Source organism: Coenobita brevimanus, chromosome 53 (genome assembly GCF_032717465.1).
Source record: "Coenobita brevimanus isolate Jiangsu-jjx chromosome 53, ASM3271746v2, whole genome shotgun sequence".
Classification (NCBI taxonomy): domain Eukaryota; kingdom Metazoa; phylum Arthropoda; class Malacostraca; order Decapoda; family Coenobitidae; genus Coenobita; species Coenobita brevimanus.
The window spans coordinates 35,293,614-35,306,372 of NC_137006.1; positions in this window are offsets into that span (position 1 = coordinate 35,293,614).

Here is a 12,759-nt window from a genome sequence, read left to right on the forward strand (position 1 = left end):
TTGAAGTAACTTCTGAGATGGACGTTGTGGAAACCGAATGGAAAGGTGAAGGGTGGAATCATCAACGTACCAGTGGATAGGGTTAGATGTACAGCTTAGAAGGTCATTGATGAATAAAAGGAAGAGTTGGTGATAAGACAAAGCTCTGAGGAACACCACTGTTGATAGATCTCGGAGAAGAACGATGGCCGTCTACAATAGCAGCTAAAGAACGACCAGAAAGGAAGCTAGAGATGAAGGCACAGATAGAAAGATAGAAACAATAAGAGGGCACTTTAGAAATTAAAGATTTATGCCAGACTCGATCGAAAGCCTTTGAGATGTCAAGTGCAATGGCAAAGCTTTCGCCAAAGTCCCGAAAGGAGGATGACCAGGGGTCTGAAAGGAAGGTGAGAAAATCGCCAGTGGAGCGTCCCTGACGGAACCCATACTGATGATGAGAAAGTAGGTTGTAGTAGGAAAGATGCTTTAAAATTTTTCTGTTAAGAAAAGACTCGAAATCTTTTGAGACACAGGATGTTAAAGCAATTTCTCGATAGTTAGAGGGTTGGGAATGGTCACCCTTCTTTGGGACTGGCTGAAAGAGAGCAAACTTCCAGCAAGAAGGAAAGGTACAAGTTGAAAGACAAAGGCGAAAGAGTTTACCTAGGCAGGGTATTAGCACAGAAGCACAGTTCTTGAGGACAGCAGGAGTGACTCCATCAGGCCCATATGCCTTGTTAGTACTGAGGCCAGTGATGGCAGAAAATATATCAGCTGAAGAAATTTTACAGTCAGCCATGAGGAAGTCAGAGGGGGGGAAGTGATGGAGGAACAGCACCGGAATCGTCTAAGGTGGAGTTGGAGAGAAAGTCTGAGTGAAGAGATCTGCTTTATCAGTAGAAGAAATAGCTATAGAGCCATCAGAGTAGAAAAGAGGAGGGAAGGATCATGAGGTAAAGTTGTTACAAAGGTTTTTGGCAAGGTGCCAGAAGAAGCGGGAAGAATTCGAGTTGGAGAGTTTAGAGCATTTAGTACGAATGAAATTATTTTTAGCAGAGCGAAGAACAGACTTAGCACGATTCCGGGCAGAAACATAAAAAAGATTTGGTTCAGGGGTGGGTTGGTTCTGGTACCTTTTATAGGCCCTCTCCTTGTTGCGGACAGCATTAGAACAAGCATTATTAAACCAAGGCTTTCTTGCATAGTCATGGGATATGAGAAAGGAATGTATGCTTCCGTTCCCGAGAGAATAACCTCTGTAATGTGCAAGGCACACTCAGATGGCTCCCGGCAATGGAAGCAATAATCATTCCGAGGAAAATCAAAGATGTACTGCCTGAGGGCTTCCCAATCCGCAGCTCCAAAGTGTCGCGGACGACGTTTCCTTGGAGGGTCCACAGGCTGTACCAGAGTGATTGGACAGGTTAGGGAAATAAGGTTATGATCGGAGGAGCCCAACGGAGAGAAAAGGTTAACAGTGTAAGCAGAAGGATGAGTTGTAAGGAAAAGGTCAAGTATGTTGGAGCTCTCTCCAAGGCGGTCTGGGATACGGGTAGGGTGCTGTACAAGCTGCTGTAGGTCATTAAGGACAGAATAGATGTAGGCTTGTTCGCCAAGTGGATCAGTGAAAGGAGAGGAGAGCCGAAGGTGGTGGTGAACATTGAAATCTCCTAGAATGGAGATTTCAGAGAAAGGAGAAATGGATAGAATGTGTTCCATCGTAGAAGTAAGATAGTTGAAGAATTTTTGATAGTAGAAGTAGGGGATAAGTAGACAGCGCAGATATATTTTGTCAAAGAGTGACAGGAGAGCTGAAGCCAGAAAGTGGAGAATTCAGAAGAATCAAGTTCAGGAACACAAGAGCAAGATAGGTCGTTGCGTACATATACATAACAACCACCTTTGGCTTTGAAATATAGAGAAAGTAGAGAAAGTAGTCGGATACAGAAAAGTGTTTGCTGTTAGTTGCCTCAGACAGCTGAGTCTCTGTTAAGAAGAGAAGGTGAGGTTTAGAGTAGGAGAGGTGGTGTTCAACAGAGAGAAAGTTAGAGGAAAGACAGCGAATGTTACAGAAATGAAGAAGTGAGTCAGACAGTGGTTCCAAGCATGTAGAGACATCACCGGGAGAGGGGCGGATGGTGGGGGAATTTATTGTCCCCTCCGCCGGGGAATCCAAGGCATGATTAGTTGTTGCCATTTAACTTTTTTTTTTATTTTTTAAAAATGTAGTGTAGTGTGTACTGTGCTTGTAGACTTGTGTTGACAGTTAGAGAAACTTGTATTGGAGAGCATGCTGGCCTACTCTCTGTGTAACTGAAACACTGAAAAGTTCAGCAAAGGGGGATTGTCAGGAACTAGTCCCGAGGGCTGATTAAACGGGAGCTCCAGCTCTCCCTGTCATCAGCTTTCCATCCACCTTGGGAGTAGTGCCCTGCTCGACTGGTGCTACGGTCTACTCCTATCTATTTATTTATCTATCTATACATCTATCTATCTATATCTATCTATCTATCTATATATAATATATAGATGACAGAGAGAGAAAGAGGGAGAGAGAGAGATTTTAGGGTGGTCCTTATTACTAAGGGGGAAAATGAATTCTGGGATATATATATATGTATATATATATATATATATATATATATATATATATATATATATATATATATATATAGAGAGAGAGAGAGAGAGAGAGAGAGAGAGAGAGAGATCCCAGGATTAATTTTTCCCCTTATAAATAAGGGCCACCCTAATATCTCTCTCTCTCTCTCTCTCTCTCTCTCTCTCTCTCTCTCTCTATTTATTTATCTATCTATATATTATAGATAGATAGATAGACAGAGATCGAGATAGATAGATATATAGATATAGATTTTTTTCGGGTTGTCCTTATTACTAAGGGGAAAAATTAATTTTCGAATACTTTGTTTGCTGGTAGTGTATATTGTAATTTTTGGTGTAAAGTCTTATGGCACCAAATTTTAGCCGAACTGAATACTATTTACTTGTGCCGCATCTTATGCAAAGTCTGAGCCTAGTAAGCAAAATTATTGTTGTGATAATTTTTTTTATTTGAAAAAAGTTTTTTTTTTTTTTTTTTACCTCATTAGAGGATACATTCAAGTAATACCCGAATTTGTTTATTTTTTCAGGATTTTGCCTTTTGAGTTGTTACTAAGCACTTATTTATTATGACTGAAGTGAAATTGTCAACGCCAGTGACGAAAGACAGGAGCAAAACCAAGACATGGCTTGTTGGCCAACCAAGTGAAAGACTACATGGAAGTAAGGTACCTTCTTGTGGGGAAGTGTCAGCGCAACTTTTCTACCTGATGAGAACAGAGACGCGAACACTGAGGGATTCAGCATGTGTTCTGTCTGAGGAATTAGGGGAATTCTGGGAGAGAGCTCGCATTTCTGCATCTGAGCCACGGAATCGTATCCCCAAAATCGAATCTCTTTATAAAGAATGGAGAACGTTGGAGAAGAGTAAGAGCCGGAATACAGAAAGAGAGTAGAAGAAGAGAAAGAATTTCCAAGAACAGAGGAAAGATTTCTTTGAACTGTACACACGAATGTCTTCGACCTCATCAAATATCGTGAGAATAAGGAGTTTCTTGTGGCTCAGAAGGAGCAATGGATGTGCGGCTTTATGCTGGGTATTGATGTCAAATTCCACAGGAAAGAACGAAGAGAGAGAGAGAGAGAGAGAGAGAGAGAACATAATGAACAGGAGAGGAGAGTGTGAGGTATGTCATCGAACAGGAAGAGCGAAAATAGTGTAGCTGGAGGAAAGCCCAGCTAATGACGAAGACGAAAAGCAATGATTATACAGATAAAGCAGGTCCTCCCTTTTAGGCTGCAGCTCCTCTTCCGAAACGCCAACGAGCACGGAAAACAGTTGTCACTTCTCCAGTTGCTGCTGCTTTAGATCGGAACAAGACTTCAGACAGTGCTGCTATTAGGACTCCATATTATAATTACAAATCATAATAGATAGATAGATAAATAGATAGATAGACAGCTCTATGCTTTAATGCATTTATTCAAATATGTATACAACTTGTTTAAAATGTAATATTACTGAATAATCACTATTTACTATAAATATTATATGTATACAATATTCATACAATTATGTTACTTTTACAATATTATGTATTTCACTTAATTAGCTTATAAGTTCATTATAATGTGTATATAATATGTATTAATATATTATTACTATTAACTGTTGATGGTACGCCATTTTCGCGTGACCGAGCATATATTAGGAGTCCATATTATAATTACAAATCATAATAGATAGATAGATAAATAGATAGATAGACAGCTCTATGCGAGCCTGGGAATGGGAAATGATCTTGCAAGTTACACTGAGGAAAAGCTGACGACAGATTACGAAGTAGCCAGTAAGGAGATGATGCAGTTAGTTGTCAGCAATTCACCGGTGAACAAAGCCTTGTTGACCATACACACACATACACACATACTCACACACAGGCTTCTAGAACTTTCCAATCACAAGGAACACACGTGATACGTCTCCTGTTTCACCAGAATTTAGGAAAGAGAAGTCAGAAGGAAGCTAGCCATAGAACAGACAGGTCGCAGGGAGAAGGGCTTAGCAACTTGAGAGAGAGACAGAGAGATAGCTAGCGGGACTCTACTTTATATTTCGCTCTGTGTGAGAGACTTGTTAATATTTCCAAGACAAATAAAAATAGTCCCATACTATTCTTTACCTCTCCTGTCACTACATGACAAATGGGAAAGAAGATTATCTACTTACAAAGCTACTCAAGTATAACAACCGATCGTCCACAAGTCTAATATATATATATAACTCCACTACAAGTAACTACAAAGTCTTTTATGACACTGCAGTCCATCTACTTTAAGCGACCATTTCTGCCTGTAGACAATATCCAACAGTGTATTCTATAAACAGGCAAAGTATCCCCCGAGATCGAATCAAGAGTCGGAGTGAATCTGCAGAATGGCTGACGAAATCATTCCACCAACTGTGCCGATGGTAGTTTACTGGGATGGAATGGAAAAGCAATTCCCGATGTAACAGGATCAAATGTCACTGTACGCCTTCCAATTCTCGTCTCAGGTGATGGAGTTTCAATGCTTTTGAATGTACTCAGTTAGGAATTAGGGACATGAAAGGCCATGGTCAATGTCATCATTGAAACCTTGAATGACGGGTATATCTGACCATGTGGTAGGAATGGCATTCGACACCACTGCCAGCAATACCGGGTTGTGGGCAAGGGAGTGCACGCTTATTCAACAACAGTTGCACAAGGATCTCCTCCACCTGGCTTGTCGGCATCACATTTTTGAGATCCTTGTTCAAGTCCTTCATCATTTGCCTTGGACCGTCTTCTGGTCCCGACTTTCACATATTCAAGCAGTTCAAAGCCAAGTGGCATACTACTGACACAACATCAGACCTTGAATAACAGTGAAGAAATGCCGGTTATTGATAGTGAACAATATGATGAGCTCATATCATTTTGTATGAAGCAGTTGCAAGAAAGCCAACCTCGAGATGATTATCGAGCACTGGTAGAACTGTCCATTGTTGTCCTGGGTGGTGTACCGCCACGTGGAACACGGTTTCAGCACCCTGGTGTTTGCCACCATGCCAGATGGGTAGATAAAGTTATATACAACATCAGAGTCTACCTTTTCCATCATCAGACAAGCATCACACTGAAGCAAGGCCGAGGAATGAAGCGGTTTGTTGTGTTTACCATGAAGCAGTACCTGAAATAATGTTTCATGGCAGCAAAAGCAGCTCCAGCTCCAGCAAACCATCTGAAGCTTCTCCAGGCATTGTCGGTTTATCCTGATAAAAACATCTCACAAGTCTGCCTGAAAGCATTTGGTCGTCACTTGTGGTATTTGTCGGAACAATTAGTTGGATTGGTCTTTTTTTATCCAACTGTTGACCCTAAAGAGAAGCGAAAAATGGCCATGGCTCTTAACAAAGAAGAAAACAAAGATCAACTAAGGAGAGCAACAGTTGAGCATGAGGCGACAGCACTGAATCAGAAAACAATTTCAAGTTTTGTGACCAGTAACACCAAGAAGATCTTCAAACTGCTTTGCCTTCCTCATCCATTCCTAGAATTTGATCCATCCACATGGGAAAGTCTTGAGGATTACAAGGAAGCTGTGCACATCGTCCAAGAGCTACAGGTAACAAGTGACTTTGCTGAAAGAGGGGTAGCACTGATACAAGTGTTTAATCCATGCTGACCAAGAACGAAGATTAACGGCAATTTCTTTTCCAAGTCGTTGAGCAACACAGACAAGCGTATCTAGATACGAAGAAGAAAACACCTGGCATCAATTGCGAGCCATAAAACAAGACAACAGTGAGTATGAGTTGGGCTCCCATGACACCCCCCCCCCCAGTGAGGGGCAAATACTCTTCAAAGAGGTTTACTGTAAACCTACGTAACCCAATGCCATATTAACAGTACGCAATAAGAGTATAACTTTGAACATGATGTGGCTCCAGTCAAAATTGTCCCATAAGCATGTAGATTTGCCTACATCATTTATTAATCAATAGGAACAATGTACCGCAGCAGCTGAAGCAAATATTTCAAACTGAAAATTAATGAGCCACCATATATATATATATATATATATATATATATATATATATATATATATATATATATATATATATATATATATATATATATATATATCTCGTAGTGTGGGTTGCTTGTTAATAAATATCCGCAATAGATCTTCCTCTTGGGAGAACCTTAGTCTTGCCAGGAAAAATATTACAACGTTGTGATGTACTGCATCTTTATTAATCCAAATCGGAGACACAATTTTCATCATCAGTGGATATGTCCTTAAAAAAATGAGGTCCCTTTCTACCTTCTTGACCTTGAATGCTGTCTTCTCAGTGCTCCTATAGCATCGTAATGTGGGTTGGCCATATCTTGTTAATAAAATATCCACAATAGACCTTCCTCTTGGGAGAACCTTAGCCTTGCCAGGAAAAGTAGTACCAACGTTGTGATGTACAGCATCACTGATGATGGAGATTGTGTCTCCGAAACGTTTGGATTAATAAAGATGCTGTACATCACAACGTTGGTACTACTTTTCCTGGCAAGATTAAGGTTCCCAAGAGGAAGATCTATTGCGGATATTTTATTAATGTTGTCAGATTACTGCTGGAATGTGATGAGAGATTCTGTGGGGCTTATGTATATGCAACAAGCTAACCGGCAATGACTGATAGAGTGTGGCTCTTCATGAGTGTCTGTTTTACTTAAACCGTAGCCAGTATAAGTTTTCCAGTGTTTTTTTTTTTTTTTCGTGTTCATAGCCGTTATTTACGTCATAACTGACTATTTTAGTTTTCGAAACACAAATTTCTGTGTAATATGTCGATCAGTGTAATTCTTTTTTTTTTTTTTTTTTTAATTTCTCAGACCATCGAGGTAGTATGGTATTATATTCGGCAACTAGTCCTATACCGCAGTTCTATACCCAGGCTGTGTGTGTATGTGTGTGTGTGTGTGTGTGTGTGTGTGTGTGTGTGTGTGTGTGTGTGTGGTTTAACTTCTCTTAGGGCGCGGACACACTTGCTCGAAACATGTGATCGACCAGAGGAAAAGAATCATAAAGTTGCTGCTGCTGCACTAAAAGATTCTGAACCTTGGACAGAACCCTGTGCCTCGTTTCCTCTTGACAATCAAAAATTTTGGGTAAGTGTGTCCACATCCTTAGGCTATTTGATAAAATTGAACGAAACATCATAGGCTTTCGACCGAGTCTGGCATAAATCTTTAATTTCCAAACTGCCCTATAACGGTTTCTGTCCTTCTGTCTGTGCCTTCATCTCTAGGGGAGGCGGTGGCTCAATCGGTAGAGAGGTGGCCTGCGGTCCTACCGGACCCAGGTTCAAATCCCCGCTAGGGCAGGGAACAGTTTAAGGATTTGAACTGCATGTAAAGCAGACTTTACCGATCTATCAGAAGACCCGCCGACATGTCGTAAAAATACCCCAGCTAATACCAATACACCAGTCCTGTATGAGACAGCCCTAGCATGTATTCAATATGGATGGTGGGTGTTAACGCCGAAGTGGTGACATGTAGAGGTGTATGGTATGTAGGAGGACTACTGGGCCTTGGGAGGAGGTTGTGAAGCCTATGCCCTGAGTCGAGCACACACACACACACACACACACACACACACACACACACACAAATCCATATTTGTATCAGTGGCAATTGTTCTAACGGTGCTAGTGACCCATGCGTCTAGATCATTTACACCGCTAGTTACCCAAGTAATCCTCAGTCTAACTTTGTGCCATTTATTAAAACTCTCTGCTTTCGTCCTTTTACCAGGATCCTATCAATTTTAAGATATCGTCTTCTGTACCATGAGCTCGAACCTTCCTAACTAACCTTTTGTGTGGAAGGTCATCGAAAGATGTACTAATGTGCAGGTAAATAATATCGTAAATTTTTTATCTACCTACCGCCTCACAGACATTAGAGAAAAATGATAGCAGATTTGTAAGGCACGATCGTCATTGCATGAATTTGTGTTGACTCATTTTTAAATATAAATAAATCTAGGTGCTGTCGAAGTTTATTTCTTCAGCTGAAAAGTATTTTTCCTACTATTGATGATAGGCTTATTGGACGATTTATCACCCTTTACAAAAATGGAAACGAACTCGCCCTTTTCACACTTCTGGAGCTTCTGAAGTTATATATATATATATATATATATATATATATATATATATTGTAAGTGGCTCACATAATTCTTCCACAGTTTTATTTATCATTTTTACATACATATATCCTCCGGACCTGGCATATTTTTAGGATGAGGCCTGTTAATTTCTTTCAGTTCTTCCTCCTTATTAACTGTTATTTTTCTAACAATATTGTTTGCATTATCAGGGTAAATATTTTTACCTGAGGGATCCTTGGCAATCACTGTTACGAAATAATAATTTTGTTTAAATTTCTCTACCTTTACTGATAAAACCCATTTATTGTGTGATTCTCGGGTAACCTTAAATTCATAACCTCGTTTTGCCTCATTGTCTCCCTCTTCAAAACCGCTTACCGGCTATGTAAGTGTTGCTCTTTTTTTTTTTTTTTTCATATCTTCCTTTTTCTTGTTCAACGAGGAACTTAAATCCGTCGTTTATCGATCTGGGCTTTGAATTATTGGTTCTAAAAGCTTAGTATTCATATATATATATATGGAGCCTCAGTCGTACAGTGGTAAAGTGTGCGTTTTCGTACACTGAAGAACGAGGGTTGGCGCCCCGTCAGGGTAATAAACTTTGGGAGCATTCTTCAGGTCACGTACTGCATTGGCGGACACAAGGGGTGCTGTGACTGAACCAGTGTCGCACACTGTAAAGTATGCTTGCACTCAGTCAGCTTGAGCGGACCGATTATACTTGGTTCACAGACTACACACACATCCAAAGCCACTCCAACACTACAGTTACACTTACAAGCACTTCTCACCCTACATACAATCTTTACTAGACAGCCTAAGCCACTTGGTAGAGATACATTGGTCGTATCGTCCCGACTTCCGTCGGAATAGGCCGGTCCTGCAGTGGACACTCAACGGCTGATGAGATTATATATATATATATATATATATATATATATATATATATATATATATATATATATATATATATATATATATATATATATATATATATATATATATATATATATAAGAACTGCATTGTTTATTTGCTTGTTTGTTTTAGTTTGTTTGTTCTTCAATCACGCCCAAACCATGGGCCAGGGAACCCCAGACTCATAAATATTCTACATCAGGGTGACCTAATGATGGTTTGAGAGGGTCATAATTCAGTTCAGGGTCATTTGAGGTCACCAGCACAATATTTGCCTTATGGCTTGGGCAACGCCGGGTACCCCTGCAGCCCAGTGTTTTTACTGGAGACTCCCATTACCTCCAGTTCGGACATAAGCTATATGATTTTAACCATCGAGGTCATTTGAAGTCACTGGTCAGAGGTCATTTGAGGTCACTGGTGATACACGCTCGAATGACTGGACCCAGTAGCCCAATTTTTGGCATGGACACTCACATGACCTCCAGTTCAAACACAGGCTATGTGAGGTTGACCTCCGAGGTCAAATGAGGCCATTGGTCAGAGGTCATTTGGGGTTGACAATAAAACACGCTTGAACAACTGGACCCAGCAGCCCAATTTACGGCATGAAGACTCACAGCCATGTGAGACTGACCTCTGATGTCATTTGAGGTCGCCAGTCGGAGGTCATTTGATGTCAGCGGTAATACACACTCGAGCGACTGGCACCAGCAGCCCAATTTTTAGCATGGAGACTCACCTGATCTCCAGCTCGGACATATGCTATGTGAGGTTGACCTCCGAGGTCGTTTGAGGGCACTGGTAATAGTAAACAAGCATGCACAAATTCTATCCATTAGTCTCTGAAAGTTGAAATAAAAAGTTCTTGGACCTCTTATTATCCCTCTTCAAAAGCATAAGATGTTTGTGGTCTTCCTGGAGTAGAAAGACTGAACTAGAACAAAGACGATTAGAATGTTCGCCTTTTTGGCCTGGCAAATGGCAGGTACCCCATCTCGTGTATATATATATATATAAAGAGAGAGAGAGAGAGAGAGTGTAGCACCAGTCGAGCAGGGCAGTACTCCTGAGGAGGATGGAAAGCTGATGACAGGGAGTGCTGGAGCTCCCGTTTCATCAGCCCTCAGGACTAGTTCTTGACCATTCCCCTTTGCTGAACTTTTTCAGTGTCTCAGTTACACAGAGAGTAGGCCAGCATGCTCTCCAACACAAATTTCTCTATCTCTACCAAACTACATGCACAGTACACACTACACTTCCTTTGCCAAAATTCAAAAAAAAATCATGGCTTCTCATCACCCAGCCTCGGAGTCACAAGGGGGGAGGACCATAAATGTCCCCACCTTCCGCCCCTCTCCCGGTGACGACTCGAGGTGCCTGGAACCACTGTCTGACTCTCTTCTTCATTTCTGGAACATTCGTGGCCTTTCCTCAAATTTTCGCTCTGTTGAGCACCACCTCTCCTCCTCTAAACCTCACCTTCTTTCTCTAACAGAGACTCAGCTATCTGAGGCAACTGAAAGCAAACCCTTTTCTGTATCCTCCTACTATCTCTATACTCATTTCAAACCCAAAGGTGGCTGTTGTGTATATATACGCAATGACTTATCTCGCTCTTATGTTCCTGAACTCGATTCTTCTGAATTCTCTACAATCTGGCTTCGGCTTTCCTGTCATTCTCTGACTAAATATGTCTGTGCTGTTTACTTATCCCCAAATTCTACTGACTATCAAAAATTCTTCGACTATCTTACCTGTATGATGGAACACATTCTATCCATTTCTCCTTTCTCTGAAATCTCCATTCTAGGAGATTTCAATGTTCACCACCACCTTTGGCTCTCCTCTCCTCTCACTGATCCACCTAGTGAACAAGCCTATATCTTTTCTATCCTTAATGACCTAGAGCAGCTTGTACAGCACCCTACCCATATCCCAGACTGCCTTGGAGAGAGCTCCAAAATACTTGACCTCTTCCTTACAACTAATCCTTCTGCTTACACTGTTAATCTTTTCTCTCTGTTGGGCTCCTCCGATCACAACCTTATCACTTTAACCTGTCCTATCACTCCGTTACGTCCTGTGGACCCTCCAGGGAAACGTCGTCTGTGGCATTTTGGAGCCGCGGATTGGGAGGCCCTCAGGCAGTTCTTCTTTGATTTTCCGTGGAATAATTGTTGCTTCCATGGCCGGGAGCGATCTGAGTGTGCCTTGCACATTACGGACGTTATTCTCTCGGGCATGGAAGCATACATTCATTTCTCATATCCTTTGACTAACGCAAGAAAGCCTTGGTTTAATCACGCTTGTTCTAATGCTTTCCGCAACAAGGAGAGGGCCTACAAAAGGTACTGGAGCCAACCCACCCCTGAATCACATCATCTTTACGTTTTTGCCTGGAATCATGCTAAGTCTGTTCTTTGCTCTGCTAAAAAGAATTTCATCCGTACTAAATGCTCTCAACTCTCCAACTCAAATTCTTCCCGCTCCTTCTGGCACCTTGCAAAAAACCTTTCTAACAACTTTACCTCATCATCCTTCCCTCCTCTTTTCTACTCTGATGGTTCTGTAGCTATTTCTTCTATTGATAAAGCAGATCTCTTTGCAAAGACTTTCTCCTCCAATTCAACCTTAGACGATTCCGGTGCTGTTCCTCCGTTGCTGCCCTCCTCTGACTTCCTCATGGCTGACATTAAAATTTCTTCAGCTGATGTACTGTATTTTCTGCCATCACTGGCCTCAATACTAACAAGGCATATTGACCTGATGGAGTCCCTCCTGTTGTTCTCAAGAACTGTGCTTCTGTGCTTACATCCCGCCTAGGCAAACTCTTTCGCCTTTGTCTATCAACTTGTACCTTTCCTACTTTCTGGAAGTTTGCTCTCATTCAGCCAGTCCCAAAGAAGGATGACCACTCCCAACCCTCCAACTATCGTCCAACTGCTTTAACGTCCTGTATTTCAAAAGTTTTCGAGTCAATTCTCAAGATAAAAATTTTAAGGCATCTTTCCTATCACAACCTTCTTTCTGATCGTCAGTACGGATTCCGTCAGGGACGCTCCACTGGCGATCTTCTCACCTATCTTTCAGACTCCTGG